This window comes from Mus caroli, chromosome 14, assembly GCF_900094665.2.
Source record: "Mus caroli chromosome 14, CAROLI_EIJ_v1.1, whole genome shotgun sequence".
NCBI lineage: Eukaryota > Metazoa > Chordata > Mammalia > Rodentia > Muridae > Mus > Mus caroli.
In genome coordinates, this window is record NC_034583.1 from 63,187,331 (window position 1) to 63,199,430 (window position 12,100).

Consider the following 12,100-nt stretch of genomic DNA (forward strand, 5'->3'; position numbering starts at 1 on the left):
TTTCTTTACTAGGGTTTCTATCTCCAGTGTTGCCTCACTTTGGGTTTTCTTTATTGTGTCTACTTCCCTTTTTAGGCCTAGTATGGTTTTGTTCATTTCCATCACCTGTTTGGATGTGCTTTCCTGTTTTTCTTTAAGGACTTCTACCTGTTTGGTTGTGTTTTCCTGTTTTTCTTTAAGGACTTGTAACTCTTTCGCAGTATTCTCCTGTATTTCTTTAAGTGAGTTATTAAAGTCCTTCTTGATGTCCTCTACCATCATCATGAGATTTGATTTTAAATCCGGGTCTAGGTTTTCAGGTGTGTTGGGGTGCCCAGGACTGGGTGATGTAGGAATGCTGCATTCTGATGATGGTGAGTGGTCTTGGTTTCTGTTAGTGAGATTCTTACGTTTGCCTTTCACCATCTGGTAATCACTGGAGTTAGTTGTTATAGTTGTCTCTGGTTAGATTGTTCCTCTTGTGATTCTGTTAGCCTCTATCAGCAGACATGGGAGACTAGCTCTCTCCTGAGTTTCAGTGGTCTGAGCACTCTCTGCAGGCAAGCTCTCCTCTTGCAGGGAAGGTGCACAGTTATCTGGCATTTGGACCTGCCTCTTGGCAGAAGATGAAGGCCTGAAACAGGACTTGTACCAGAAGCTGTTAGCTTCTGTAGTCCACACTCTCACCTTCCCAGACTAGTCTCAGAGGGATCCGGGAACCAAAATGGCTTTCCCAAGTACTCAGGCAAAGTCCTCCCAGGCAGGGAGGACACCTGTCCTCTGGCAAGGAAGGTGCCCTGATATCTGGAGCCGAAACTGGGTCTGCCTCAGAAGCTGTCCTCTAGGGACCTTGGGGGTATCTGCCAACTCTGTGTCCATGGTGGCCCAGTGCTGGCACTGACCTAAAGGGACTTGTGAACCTGATCAGGCCAGGTTTCCTGCTTTCCTAATGCTGTCTCAGGTCCCACGCGATTGGAATGGAACAGAAGATGTGCTCCACTCACCAGTGGTTCTAAGATCTCGTGGAGAGTCCTCTAGGGGACCTTGGGGATGTCCGCACTCCGTGCCCAGAAGGGACTTGTGACCATCACCTTTCTTCTTAAATACTCCAATCTGACAGCAGAATGAAATAAATAGAAAGAAATGGACTGGTGTAGGGTTTGTAAGTTTGAGAATATTGAAAACAAAATTTGTTTATGGAGATGATCCAGGGTGGTTATCTAGGCTAAACAGAAAACAGAAGGAATCTACATGATGAGTAGACTTGAAGTAGACTCAGGTAGGTCGACATGTGGGGGCCAGCTAAAGCAAGATGTTGAACTTGAGTCTGCTGACAGAGCACAAAAGGAGAGGCATGACTCAGTGTGAGATACTGGAATAAGATAAAGAGATAGATAGATAAATAGATACATACATACATACATACATATATACATACATACATACACAAATGAATGATAGAGTAAGATACTCATAAGTTTGGGAGGGAGGAACAATAGTGAGGATGGGAATGTGGTTATATACAAGGGGGAGTGAAGACAAACACATGTATTAGGAAAAGCAGAATTCAATTTCTTCACTAAAATGAGAAGGAAGTCACACTATGCTAAAAAGAAAGAAAGAAAGTAGACCATGGGGTCTTATGATTCACGGAAATACAGTTTGATCAAATGTTCTAAAGAATAATTAGAGCTGGGTGTGGTGGTACATGCCTTTAATCCCAGCACTTGGGAGGCAGAGGCAGGAAGATTTCTGAGTTCAAGGCCACCTGGTCTACAGAGTGAGTTCCAGGACAGCCAGGGGGGATACACAGAGAAATCCTGTCTCGAAAAACCAAAAAAAAAAAAAAAAGAATAATTAGATAAATATAGTTAACAACAAATTTCTAAATAACTAGAGGAACAAAATTTAGGTGTTCTCAGCACAACAAAAGGATATGTTCAAGGTTCCAAGTTCCGAGTACTGCATACTGTATGTGCATATTGAAATGTCATTCTGTACCTCCCAAATATTTACAACTACAGTGTGCCAAACAAAAACATGAATGGGGAATATGTGTATGGTGAGATGACTCCTGGGTCACATACCTCCTGCACAAGCATGAAGACTGAGTTTAGATCTCCCACACACAAGCAAAAGCTGAATGTGGTGGCACAAACATCAGAGCAGCAGGGTGGGGGTGGGGAGTGCTGAGACAGGTGGATTCCCACCTCTAACTGGCCAGCTAGTCTAGCCAAAATGTCAAGCCCAAGGTCAGCAAAGGTACCTTGCCTCAAAGAAATGAGGTGGAGTACAATCCAGGGAGACACCCAAAGGCAATCTCTGGCCTCCACACAAACACAGTGGTGAGCTCACCCGAAAACACATGTGCACACACATGCACACATCACACATATTTTTGTGCATCGAATCTGATCATGACAGTATATGATAAAAACTTATTGATCTATACATATACACAAAGGAAGAAAAAAGGAAAGAATAAAGGGAGGAAGGAAGGAAATGTAGCAAATGGTGTTGACTTAAAATTTAGCTATCAGTGAGAATTACAGCCTTTAGCATATGTAAATCAGACACTGGTGTGTATTTGTGTGTGTGTGTGTGTGTGTGTAACTATCCCTATTCTCTGAGAGGTTTCAGAGTCATCGGCATCTCTGTGGAAGTGTGTAATGCTAGTATTCATTTCTTGACTTCCAAATATTATTTTTCACTGAAATAAGCTAAAACTCTCTGAAGAGTGGCCAAATGCAAGTATAAGGTAAGAGAACACAAAACAAGTCTGTGGTATATAGTTGTGCCACAAAGCAAGAAGACACTAAGTGATGGTGACACTCTATGAGGACCCATGACATGAGCCAACTTGAATGCATTCCCACAGGCCAGACATGATTTGTGCATGCAATCTGTGCATCAAAAATAAATGATAAAGGTGGTCATGGTGGTTTGAACAAGAAATTCAAATACATGGGCTCATGTATTTGAGTACTTTGTCCTTAGTTGGTGGCATTATTTGGGGAGGGCATGAAACTTTTGGACCTTGCTGCAGAAAATCCATCTGGAATGGGCTTTGAGAGTTTATAGCTTCACTCCACTTCCCGTTTCTCTCTGTTCCAGTCACCTGTTGTCATGTCTTCTGGCCATTGCAGACTCTCCCTCTGAAACCATAGGTCAAAATAAACTCTTTTGTAAGTTACCTTCAGTCACAGTGTTTTGTCACAGCAATAAATAAATAATAACGCACTGGTAGAGTATAACCTACTTAATAAAGGGGGAAACTACAATTCCATGCCCATAGAAATATATAAATGAATAAAGACGGCATTCAACAAAGAACCAGATTCCAAATTATTTTTAAAACAATTCTCCCTCAATGCTCCTTATTATAACATGAGAAAATGTAGCTCTACCAGAAAGATATCTGTGGAATATCAACACGTGGCAATAATCAAATGATTATCAAGAAAGGGACAAATCAAAAACATGTGTCACGTGAAAGGACATTGTCTTAGTCAGGGTTTCTATTCCTGCACAAACGTCATGATCAAGAAGCAAGCTGGGAAGGAAAGGGTTTATTCAGCTTACATTCCACATTGCTGTTCATCACCAAAGGAGGTCAGGACTGGAAAAGCAGGTCAGGAAGCAGGAGCTGATGCAGAGGCCATGGAAGGATGTTTCTTACTGGCTTGCTTCCCCTGGCTTGCTCAGCTTGCTCTCTAATAGAACCGGAGACTAACAGTCCAGGGATGGCACCACCCACAGTGGGCCCTCCCCCCTTGATCAAGAACTGAGAAAATGCCCCACACCTGGATCTCATGGAGGCACTTTCCCAACTGAAACTCTTTCTCTGTGATAACTCCAGCCATTGTCAGCTGACACACAAAACCAGCCAGGACAGACATATTAAGACCTAAGCTTCTCTGCAATGACTCTACATCTAAATTTGAAAAAAATTAGACAAACACCAGAAAAAAAAGTGTGCTACAAGCTAACCTGACTATAATTTTTAAGGAAAATCATGAAAGATGGAGAGCTATTTAGAAAGAGAATAAAGAAACAAGAATAAACACAACCCTGAAATCTGAACTGGATCCTCTTGTTGGAGGGTATAAGTGGGGGGCTGCAAAAAATGTCTTCAGTGTATGAGCACTAACTAGTAACCAGAGCTCTTGATGTCAGCTCTCTGGCATTGATCATTGCAGAAAAATAATGTCTTTGGGGCTAAAAGATGGTTCTGTGGTCAACAGCAGTTGTTGCTCTTGCAGGGGACCCACGTTCAGTTCCTAGCACCCCCATGGAAACTCACAATCCCCTATAACCCTAGTTCCAGGAAATCCAATGCTTTCATCTAACATCTCTGGACGTAATACACACACACACACACACACACACACACACAGAGAGTTCATATACGTTCATCATTCATACAGGATAATATTCATGCTCCACATAAAAGCAACTATACCTTTTAAAGTACCAAATAATATCTCTATAGGAAAAATAAAACTGGAAAAGTGGCCAGGCACAACATCAGCAACTTCCCCTTAAGCGTTTCAACTAAAATTAATTGTTTTTTATTGCACTTGCAAATTTTCTGTGCATTTGAGATAATTCCAATGGTGAAAACATTTATACATTTTTAAATGTACAATGGTAAATACAAAACCTACCATGGAAAGGGTGGTGATTCCTTAGTTTGCACTGCATTACATTTTAAAGTGTTTATTCCCCTCTCTTATTCCACTGTGCCAGGATTACCTGGTGCTCAGCGTTTAATTTTATACTGTCTTGAGAATGTTCTAAATCAGAGAAGAAGGCCAAGAGTAGGAGTGAAATAATATACTCCAGTGATCTTTATGGATTCCCAGGACCCTGAAAATGCAAACACTTATTATTGTTGACCTCCCCAACTTTGCCAATAACTGCAGTTACCATGGCTTCTTAAGAAGCTGGCTCAGTAATTGCTACCATAAACTATGTGCTGCAGCCCTCACCAGGACACACTTGGCTGGGACTGCCAGCAAGACTCAAGGAAACCCTTGATGGACTCCATTAGCAGGGTGGGTTCCTGATGCACACCCCTTGGCAGGGCAGAAACCTCAAGCCAAGTTCTTATCCTCTGAAGGCAAGTTCTAAACTACTGCCTTGAACCCAGAACCCTTCTGAAACTGGAAGAATTACAGGAATATGTGGCACAGACAAGAAAAAGACAGGGTTTAAGTTGTGATGAAAACCCAAACATCACAATTTTCCTCGGCTATAATCCACTCATGTCCATTTAAGAAAGTGTCACCTCCCGGGTGGCTTATGAATGCACAGGGTGGTTGCTCGTATCTCTGGAGGCTAGAAGTATAGGGTCAAGTTTGGTGTTTCTGAATCTGCTGAGGGGGCATCTGTTCCTTCAGTCAGTACCTCTGGCTGTGTTTTCACACTGTGGAAAGGGTGAGGAGTCCCTTCCTGGGTCTCTTTTATAAGGACATGAGGGTCCTTTCATGATTACCTCACTACCCCTGAACAGCTTCACTTCCATGTACCATCGCCTTGTGAGTTAGGATTTCCTTGTGTCCATGTGAAAGGTGCACAGATGTTATGATCTGACATCCTCTAACTACACTGATTTTGATCCATGACTCTGGAGCCCTGCTTCAGCTCCTTCCAGGCCATCAGTTTAAGTTTACTGAATGTACTGGGCTTGCATCATATTACCATCTGAACATGATAGTTTCAGTTGTCAAAAAAATGAACTGAGGAGGATAGACTTGGAGCATTTTAAAGAAGTAAATTTAAGTTTCTTCAGTATATAACCTGGGCTTGTTATATAAGTCAAACTATTCTAGTTTTAGTGAAAAAAGAAAAACCTTCATTTTGAGTTTCTGCCCTGGACAATGATGTCCTTTTAAGCAACTGAGATTTTCAGATATGGGAGGAGAGTCTATAGAGTGCACGGTCATCATTATAGACTCAGACAGGAATGGGCTCTTAGCACAGGAAACTATTCTAACTGTCCTAAGTAGACACTTTCTTAACCTTGAGATGAGAATTTCACTAATACTATCTAGTAGATAGAATTTGGGGAGGAATTTCAAGATATTAAGCAAATAAAGTACTTGACAGAAAACCTGACTCCTAACATGGTCAGCCATATGAACTAATTTTAAATGTGTGTGAGTGTATGTATGTATGTATGTATGTATTTAATGTGTATGTTTAAGTGCCTGTGTACCAAATTGCAGAACTGGCACCCTCAGAAGCCAAAAGAGGGCATCGGGTTCTTTGGACATCAGAATGGCAGAAGGCTGTGAACCACCATGTGGGTGCTAAGAATGGAACCCAGGTCTTCTGTTGGAGCAACAAATGCATTTAATTACTGCCGACTGTCTCCCCACCCCCATGCAACATGTGCCATTAACATCTTGGCTATGTTGGTTTCTTAGTCAGGATACATTAGACTACACTGAAGTAAACTCTAGGTCTCATCATAATAAAAGCTTATTTCTCAGATTTCCTTGGTATCTTGGTTTTTTTTTTTTTTTTTCTGTTTCTGTAATAAAAAGCACCCTGGGGCGGGGGGACCTTAAAGGAAAAGGAGTTATTTTGGATCACTATTCCAGGTTATTTATAGTCCTTCATTTCAGGGAAGCGACAGTATCAGGTGTTTGAGACAGCAGCCAGTCAAGAAGGAGTGATGAGGGACTGCCTCTGTTCAGTCAGGGGATGATGACCTTCACAGTGGGAAGATGACCCTACCACAACTACTGCCATCAGGAAGATTTCCCCACAGCCATGCCTAGAGGTCTCTCTCTCAGGGATTTGTAAAACTCCGGGGAGCCTTAGCTTACCTGGGAGCCCCTGAGTGAACCATGTGAAGCCAGGATCGATGCAAAAAGCAAAGGGAATTTATTGTTCCAGTGCACTGGGGCTAAAGACCCAAAGGAGACCCAAAGGAGAGGTGGTGACCCCCAGCACACGTTCAGCGAGTTTTTATATGGTTTGCAGGGGCAGACCAGAGCATCAGCAACTAGGCACAATATGATTGACAGAACAGTGCACCCTTTATACTGATTGGTCTTTAAGGAATGAGGGGACAAGGGCTTCCCTTGTCTGAAGGTGAGCAACAGTCAGACCTGTTGAATGTGTCCCCACCCATAGGTCCTTTTCCACCCTCTGGTCTGAGAAAGTCTAATTACCCTCTCCCTTCTGGAGGGGTGAGTGTTTCACGACCTTTGCAAAGTTCCTAAGCTGACCTTTTCAGATTCTGTCAAGCTAACGATTAACACTAACCATTGCACCAAGTTTAGGGAGCATTAGGTAAACAGTAAACATCCTCTACCACACAGCTGAGCTACCTGAAATACTTTCCAAGGTTTTAGCAACAGTACAGGGGTCTTATGTGTACCTAGCTCTGGCTAGTGTCCCTTTGATGCAGCACTTAAGAAGTGACACAAAGCAGGTTGCTCCCATTCATGCCCAGAAGAAAAAAGCACATGGGCTCACAACAGAATCTCTTCCAAAAGAAGCAGGAAGTCAGCACCCAACCCAGGAGCAAATAAGCTCATTTGCCAGGCTTTAAGAACCTTCACTACCATACAGAGATGGGTTTGAAAATGGCCTCTAGCTATGGGTTATGTCTCTACCTGTAGATTAGCACAGCTCTCAGTGAGCTGCTGACAGTGCCAAACACAGGAAAACAGCTGGTCCCAGTGCAGACAATAAGTGCCTATGGAAGCCTCAGCTGTAAGTGGGATATCCACATCGTGGTCTCCTCGAAAGGCTCAAGGAACATCCATGCAGAGAGAGAAGAAAGACTGTAAGAGTCAAAGGGTGGGGACAACTGTCATGAAACAAGATCTCAATGTGCCAGGCTAGATGCATGCAGAAACTCAAGCCAACCGTGGTTTCCTACACAATGGCAGCATGGGATTAAGCCAGGCATCATTCCAACATGGACAGGGAATAGGCTCACAAGCTGCCTCCCGGCTGAGAAGCCATTGACAGTTGGTGGCTGATAGGGAAAGGAAAGTCAGTTTTCTGCAGGGCTGTGGACCCTGATCCCATCAACCCTGCTCCAGAGAATGGCTCCACACTCATGCATAAGCAGACAGCAAAAATTGGGCTCAATGAATTATCATTTTTCTTTTTTAAAAAGGGATATGAAGTTGGAGGGATTGCAGTTTGGAGGGGCAGATTTGGGAAGAGTTACGGTTACAGGTGAGAATGAATATAATCAAAATACATTGTGTGAGTGAGCATATGAATGAATTCTCAGAGAACTGACAAAAAACACTTCTACAAAAACCAAAGAGCCACTAGTGTGGGTTCAAAAAGAAAGGCATCTCCCTCCAAAGGAAGCAAAGAAAGGTTTCATGGTGAGTAAGCCATCTGAATTGGACCCTGGATAATGTATGGGATTAGAACAGAGGGACCTGGAGACGGGGAGGTGTTCAACAAAGTATAATTTATGTGGACATCCCACATCCAGTTGCACGACTCATCGTGTCTCTAAATGGAACCTAATTTTCTGAGTAAATTCAGAATGCCCACACAATTTCACTTGATACTGGCAAGAGACAAAGGAAGCTGAAATGATACTACAGTATCTGACAATGGGTTAAGAGAAGTGTGAGCCACTGGGAACCACTGACGCTCTCCTGATGATACGGGCTTTTAATGAGCTTGCAGAGAAGCAAGGAATGCTACCTTGAATGGAGTGCTACACTTAGTCTCTGCATCATGACTGCCTCAAAGCAATGCTGCTTTACCTAAAGGGGCCAGACCCAGATCAGTGTTCCTGGCCTTTCCTGCCATAATCTTGAGTGGTTTACAGTGTCAAATCGCCCTATTCTGTTGGCCAAAACAAACCACAGTGTTTGTCCCAGATTCAATGGGCTGGGACTTTAGACACTCTGCCTTTCTGGAAGGTGTGTTAAAAGTGTGCAGTCACCTTTAATGAACCACAGTGGGCTCTGAAATGTTTAAGACATAAATAACTAAGCCGGGCGTGGTGGCGCACGCCTTTAATCCCAGCACTCGGGAGGCAGAGGCAGGCGGATTTCTGAGTTCGAGGCCAGCCTGGTCTACAAAGTGAGTTCCACGACAGCCAGGGCTACACAGAGAAACCCTGTCTCGAAAAACCAAAAAAAAAAAAAAAAAGACATAAATAACTATTTTATTAGCTGCTTGATCCTCCTTGTTTATTAAACATGGTATTAGGAAACGTACATGATGGCAGGCAGGAGGTAGCAGCCAGTCAGCCAGTCATGTGGGTTTATGCTGGTTGCAAACAGCAGGATAGACCCAACCAAGTCCTTCATTTGCCATGCATCTGTGTCTACACGTCTAACACAGTCCTGGCCAGCCCTGCCATGGAAGGACTGATCTGATGGAAGATGAATGAAATGGGTGGGAAGTCCTTTGGAAACCATGGACTCGTGTATCCAGGAACCTTTTCAGGATCCAGTCCTGTGGAGTCCTTGGAGAATGGATAGTGTGGTATGAAAAGTAAAACCCTCTCTCTCATGTACCAGGAAAACTATAAGAATACAAGACAGCGTGAGGTTCTGATTCTACACACCACAGGCAGAAGAGCAAGACCTTCAGATCAAGAGCTGTTTACAGGGGAGAGGGAAAATCTGTGTATCAGATTCCCATTGAAGAGAGATGAAGGATGTGCAGCGCTACAAAGATGCTGGGAAATAACTTTCCTGATGATGCTTTGCTTGTTCCTACCTTTGCCTGCCAGGAGGCTACCTGGTCTCCTCTGCCCCCACCTCTGAAATCAGCCCTTCCATGCCTCTTTATCAAAGGTGCAGAGCAATCAGTCATGTGTTAAGGCTAAGGCTGTGAGCTGACAGCAGGGCAGCAGGCTTCTGTAGACTGCGAGCTTCCTCGTCCCTTGGCTTCACTGTGCTTGTAGGAGGCTGACTCTAAGGAGCCCTGGAGTCTCTCCTCAGGCCTCCTCTTTGATCTCCCTTAGCTGCTTCTGAGTGACAGCTTCAGGTGGTAGCGCCACCTTTGTCTTGAATAGGGGAAGCCTGGTGTTTGGGGATTGGCTGCTGAAAGAGGCCTGCTGCTACTGCTGGCAATTAGCCAACCCCCTGAGAGGACCTGGCAGTGGATGAGAGTCCATTTGACTCTGTTCTCAGTGGGTAGCAGAAGAAAGCCAATGGTTTTCTTCCCCAGGCACTGTCTCAGTTCTGAGCCTCCTGATGCTTCTTAGGTCCCATCAGATTTGGGGGAGGCTGATGTTCTCCTAGCACAGGAGGACTTCAGTTAGGTGCTGCACTGACCCAGAGTCACTATTCATTTCACTTTAGTGTTTTACATTGAGAGCCCAGTCCACAGCATCAGGAGAGGTTCAGACACCATTTCCAAAAGGGGACTGAAGAGAACAAACCAGGCAAAAACTTCCCATTTGTCCTCACAGATGAGGCACAAAGGCAGAGGATTTACAGTGACTATGAAGTTGCAGAACTGGGAAGAGGAAGGAGTCAGACCCCAAATGCATTTGTAGCCACACTATGCAAGCGCATCCCAGATCAGATTGGTTACCCCTCCCAAATACCTGGCAAGAAGCAAGCACAGGGAGGGTTTGTTTATTTTCCCTCACAGTTTAAGAGCTATAGACCCCATGGCAAGGAAAGAGTGGTGATTGGCAGCTGTCTCCAAGGTCTTAGTCACAACTCTCCTGATGTGTCCCCAAAGGCTAAGCTCCCAACCAACCACTTCCTCTAGCTAGAGCCCCACTCGGTAAGTTTCAGGGTCTACCTGAACAGCACCATCAAGTGGAAACCCAGTTCTCTTTCCTTTTTTTAAATGGAATCAAAAGTTAAATCTATTAATTTATGAAATTAAATGTCTCAGACGGGTTTAGTGCTACTTCCTAAAACAGAGTCACCTCTCCTCCTCTATCACCTCTCACAAGACAGGATAGGAACTGGAAAGGCAAGTCCCATCCTGAACAGTGAGGTGTCCAGGTTTGCTAGATCTTAAGCTGTGTTTTTCTCTTTAAGCAGTGAGTTTCACAGTCAGGACCTAGCCTCTTCCAGAGCCCAGGGAATGATGAAATGCTAGTGTGTTAGCATTTTGTCTAGGCTCCATTCCACAGTTACCTGGTAACAGCCAGGTGTGCCTGACTTACTATAAAAGGGGCAGCTTGGCCCCCTCCTCTCTCTCTTGCCTTCTTTCTCACTCTGTCCTCTTGTCCCACTCCCCCTCTCTTCTTATCCTCCCCCCAAATGCTCATGGCTGGCCTCTACTCCTCTCCCCCTCTCCCATTCTCCCCCCTCCCCCTCCCTCTCCCTCCTCCCCTTCCCTCTCCCTCTCTCCCCCTTCCCTCTCCCCCTCCCCTCCCCCTCTCCCTCTCCCTCTCCCTCTCTCTGCCTTTCTGTCTACTACCCTCTCCTCTCCTCTCCCCTCCCCATGCCCTGCATAAGCTCTTTTGTGTACTGTACTGTCCTGTGGCTGGTCCCTGGGGAAAAGGGTTGCCTCTGTGTGGGCCTGCAGAGGCACTTCCTTCCCCAACACCTGACTACACATCCACCAAACACATCCCTTCTCTCTTTATTTTTATAAAACACAACAATATGTACTAAAAGGAGCACAAGGCCACCCAGCCCTACTGCTACCATGGCATCTCAGGGACTCAGGAGGGTAAAGGGTGGTCAGCTTTGCTCTTCATTTCTCTGTCTTCTGAGGCTTCTTCCTTACAGGAAAGTGGAACCTTCTCTATGTGCATCTAATTACCCACCCTCTGTTCAGTTGGGTAAATTTGAATCGCCTGACCTCCCTGCATCAGTTTCGGGGCTTTAAAGGATTGACAGCTCCAATTAGCTGCAATTAGAAAGGATTAAAACCATCCTTCAAGCAAGTGTTATAGACATAGCCTGATTCTTGTATCTTCTCTGAGACAGGGGCAGCAGCCAGGAGGGACCCTCACCGGAAACTCTGCAGCTCAGGTTTTCCCTTTGTCTCTAAAAGAAACCCAAGAGAACCAGACAGGGGAGATGACAGAGAAAGTGACTCTTGCTCACTTTGGCTCACTGTGGCTCTGCCTTGCTGCCTTGGTTCTATTTGCCTCCAGGTAGTTTTGAAAGCTGATAGGTAGGGCAAAGAATGCTGAATTTTA